Here is a 5,000-nt window from a genome sequence, read left to right on the forward strand (position 1 = left end):
AAGACCGTAAGGGCTCGTCTCTACAAGCAATCAAGAAGTACGTTGTTGCCAACAACAAAGTCGAGGCTGCCAAGATCGCCATTTACATCCGAAGATTTCTCAAGAAAGCAGTGGCTGACGGCATTCTTGTTCAGACCAAGGGAAGTGGAGCTAGTGGATCATTCAAGCTGGCCGTAGCAGAGAAGAGGGCCGTTCTAACTCCCAAGAAAGCCACCACAACCAAGAAACCATCTACAGCAGCAAAGAAGGCCGTGGTAACTCCCAAGAAAGCCGCCACAAGCAACAAACCACCTACAGCCTTGAAAAAGAAGCAGCAGCAGCAGCTTGTTGTTGGGAACAAAAAGCCCAAAATAAAGAGAGCTTCAAAATCTCCCAAACCACCCAAGGCAAAGAAAGCTGTCAAGAAAACAACAAAGGCAAAATAAACGACGACATGCAAGCAGCATGAATACACATGACAATAAACATCCAGGCCTCCCCCCTCAGTGGAGGGGCCTCATATGATTCCAAAAAGAGTTTAGTTTTGTAGACAAATAAATCATTACTTTTGGGGTAGATTTACTCTGTATATTATATATATATATATATATATATATATATATATATATATATATATATATATATATATATATATATATATATATATATATATATATATATACACATACATGGGTGAGGTGATATGGTACCAAAGTTTTGGGTGAGGTGATTGACATTTACACAAGATAAAACACGAACCAATGGGAATAAAAACATAAGAATGGAAGTAACTGCAGAAGGCCTATTGGCCCATAACACAAGCACTTCCTCTTGATGCTTCTATATTGGTTCGGAGTCTTGAAGCTATAATATATATATATATATATATATATATATATATATATATATATATATATATATATATATATATATATATATATATATATATATATATATATATATATATATATATATATATATGCACACAAAACTAAATAGTCTTGTTAGACAAATTGCCCCTATTAGAGGCAAGTTGACTAACAAGCCGAATGACTGCAATTGTTTTGAATTTGAGTTAAATCTAACATAGAAATGTAATCAAACCTAACCTAACCTATGCTAACCCAAGCTAAGCTAACCTAACCTAACCTAAGCTAACCCAAGCTAAGCTAAGCTAACCTAACCTAACCTAAGCTAAGCTAACCTAACCTAACCTAACCCAGCAATTCATGATCTTAATATAATACTGTTAATTGGATAAACCAATTTGGAAAGAAATGTTCGAAAATAACAAAATTAACTGTGCTTGTTAGGAAAATTGGGCCTTGCATACTTGTCCCAATAGTGTGGTTCTCGCTTTTAGGTACGACATAAACGTATACCTAAGTTGAGAGAGAAAAAGATTCGCACTCAAACATGCATATCGATTGCCAGTCCTGAATTCTGGGTAGATATTCGTGTCCTCCCTTTTCATTTACCATCATTTGGATACTATCAAAACAGCTCTGAGAAGGATAAAATGAATAAAACGGGTAGCTCACTCATGTAAAAAGGAAGAGTTGGGAAAGATCTCTCTCTCTCTCTCTCTCTCCCTCACCCCCCCCCCCACCACCACCAATGATCCTGCTCTGCTAGTATATAACGGAACAAACCTTCCCCCCCCCCCCACCCCTCCCTCCCCAATCAGAGTCCCTTTAAGCATGCGAGGATAAAAAATAGATTTCATAAGACCCAATGTGCTAGCTGATATCAAAACAATTTATGTTATCGTCTATTAAGCCCTTCAGTAAAAAAGTATAGGGACCTAATTAGGTCCCGTTTTGAGGTGGTGGTGGGTGGAATCGATGGATTAGCCAAGCTCTTATCCGCCGAATCCGTAGAGGGTACGACCCTGGCGCTTCAGAGCGTACACCACGTCCATGGCAGTGACGGTCTTCCTCTTGGCGTGTTCCGTGTAGGTTACAGCATCACGGATGACGTTCTCGAGGAACACCTTCAGGACGCCACGGGTCTCTTCGTAGATGAGACCCGAAATACGCTTCACGCCGCCACGACGAGCTAAGCGACGAATAGCGGGCTTGGTGATGCCCTGGATGTTGTCACGTAGCACCTTACGATGACGCTTGGCGCCACCCTTTCCGAGTCCCTTGCCTCCCTTGCCGCGTCCAGTCATGGTGTTGAAGTTGTGTGAATAATAAAATTTCGGCACGATTTCCCCAGACTATATCCCGTCAAGCGGACGTACTTGTAGCATGGCAACTCCTAACTCCTGCCTGTCCTTACTTTATGCTTGTACTCGAGCAGAAACACGGCTTTCTCACAACGCTTTCAAAACTGCAGTTGCCTACTCGTCTTGTTTCACGTCTCTGTGAAATGACTTTTGCAACAAATCCAAAAAATAGAGCAAAATCAGCGATAATAGTGTTTGAGGTGAGCTGCCTGGTGGCTGCAGCCAGAGGAAGGAGGGGAGGGGCAACGGGGTGACGTAGGCGAGTCGAGCAGCCAATGGCGCTCGAGCAAGCGCCTCGAGACGGCGTATATAAGCAAAAATTTTTCGGCGCCGGCCATCACAAACCACAGTTGTTCACCATGGCTCGCACCAAGCAGACTGCTCGCAAGTCCACGGGAGGCAAGGCTCCTCGTAAGCAGCTGGCCACCAAGGCAGCACGCAAATCTGCTCCTGCCACAGGGGGCGTGAAGAAGCCTCACCGTTACAGGCCCGGAACGGTCGCCCTGCGTGAGATCCGTCGTTACCAGAAGAGCACAGAGTTGCTCATCAGGAAACTTCCCTTCCAGCGTCTGGTGCGCGAGATTGCCCAGGACTTCAAGACCGATCTTCGCTTCCAGTCGTCTGCCGTCATGGCTTTACAGGAGGCATCCGAGGCTTACCTGGTCGGTCTCTTCGAGGACACTAACCTCTGTGCCATCCACGCCAAGCGTGTCACCATCATGCCAAAGGACATTCAGCTTGCTCGCCGTATCCGTGGAGAGCGTGCATAAGCTAAAACGACCACCCTAGTATACACCAAACTCGGCCCTTCTCAGGGCCAAAATATCCTTCTAAGGAGATTTCAGACATTCCTAGCATCAGTCATATGAATTAACCTTCATCTATACATATAATAAATAAATAAATACAATAATTTAGGTGGCATACATACACTGTACACGTGATATCAATAAATCAAGTCATTTGTAGTACAACCTGTCCTCTTACAAACAAAACGCCGTCGCTTTTCATTCTTATGCACTGCCAAGGATCCTCCCCCCCCCCCCCTCCCAAAAAAAAAAAAAAAAAAATTGTCCATACTGTACTAGAAATAAAAGCAGCTTGTATAAGTGACATACTGTCCTGTCCTGTTTATTCTGTTTTTGGTCCTCTGGCTTAATCTGTTAAGTTAGGAGATGACATTTTAAATTAACCGTTTTCTTGACATTTTCAAACCTTAAGAGGGTGGCCCTGCATAGTCAATCCTAATGTGGAACATAACAATGAATCTCTAATCTCTAGAAAAAAGATACCGAGTGTTTATATGTGTGTTGAAGAGAGAGAGAGAGAGAGAGAGAGAGAGAGAGAGAGGAGAGAGAGAGAGAGTAGAGAGAAGAGAGAGAGAGAGAGAGAGAGAGAGGAGAGCGAGAGAGAGAGAGACGAGAGAGAGAGCGAGAGACATGCAGAGACAGAGACAGACAGACAGACAGGACAGACAGGACAGAGACTGAGAGAGAGAAACACACACTGACAGTTTCATAAATATTCTCATTTTATAGCTATTTGCTTTCAGTGACAGAGGTTTTTGTTATAATAGTATTGGTGTCTAACACTCACAATCTCTTTAGAAATTAAAGTGTGGCTCCAATGGAGCCGAGTTTGTTGGTTGAGGCCAAGCCACCACCACAGGGCAGTAAGTAAGCCGTTTACTTGGAGGAGGTGTACTTGGTGACGGCCTTAGTGCCCTCCAGAGACGGCGTGCTTGGCCAGTTCTCCGGGCAACAGGAGCCTTACAGCCGTCTGGATCTCCCGACTGGTAATGGTGGAACGCTTGTTGTAGTGGGCCAGGCGAGAAGCCTCGGCGGCGATGCGCTCGAAGATGTCGTTCACGAACGAGTTCATGATCGACATGGCTTTGGAAGATGATACCAGTGTCGGGGTGGACCTGCTTCAGCACTTTGTAGATTGTAGATGCTGTAGCTCTCCTTCCTCCTGCGCTTCTTTTTCTTATCGCCCTTGGCAATGGCCTTCTGGGCCTTTCCGGCCTTCTTGGCAGCCTTTCCAGATGCCTTGGGTGGCATGATGATGCTCGTGCTGGCTGGCGTTGCGATACAATAATGAACTTTTGCGCGAGTCGAGCTTTCCTTTTATATCCCGCTCGCGACTCAGCTCAGAGCGGGTCGCGTGGCGGAGCGCGCTGATTGGTCAGTGGCGGACTCCCTTGATCCTGAGCGGGGTATATAACACGAAGCTCGATCTGCGGGCCGGCATAAAACACCACAAACCCACAACAGCAGCAGCAATGTCAGGACGCGGCAAGGGAGGCAAAGTGAAGGGCAAGTCAAAGTCTCGCTCCAGCAGGGCCGGACTTCAGTTCCCCGTGGGCAGAATTCACCGTCTGCTGCGTAAAGGCAACTACGCCGAACGCGTCGGTGCTGGCGCTCCTGTCTACCTGGCAGCCGTCATGGAATACCTCGCTGCCGAAGTTCTGGAGCTCGCCGGTAACGCCGCACGTGACAACAAGAAGACCCGTATCATCCCACGTCACTTGCAGTTGGCCATCCGCAACGACGAAGAACTCAACAAACTTCTGTCTGGCGTAACCATTGCACAGGGAGGTGTTCTTCCAAACATTTCAGGCAGTTCTTTTGCCAAAGAAGACAGAGAAGAAGTAAGCCACTTCTGCCACCCACCACGGACAAATACCATAACCAGGCTCCATCCGGAGCCACACACACTTTAATAGAGAGATTCAAGTAGACAATCAACTTTCAAACATTAATAATAACATTTATATTGATTTCATTTGGAA

The sequence above is a fragment of the Procambarus clarkii genome, unplaced genomic scaffold (assembly GCF_040958095.1).
Source record: "Procambarus clarkii isolate CNS0578487 unplaced genomic scaffold, FALCON_Pclarkii_2.0 HiC_scaffold_1542, whole genome shotgun sequence".
NCBI lineage: Eukaryota > Metazoa > Arthropoda > Malacostraca > Decapoda > Cambaridae > Procambarus > Procambarus clarkii.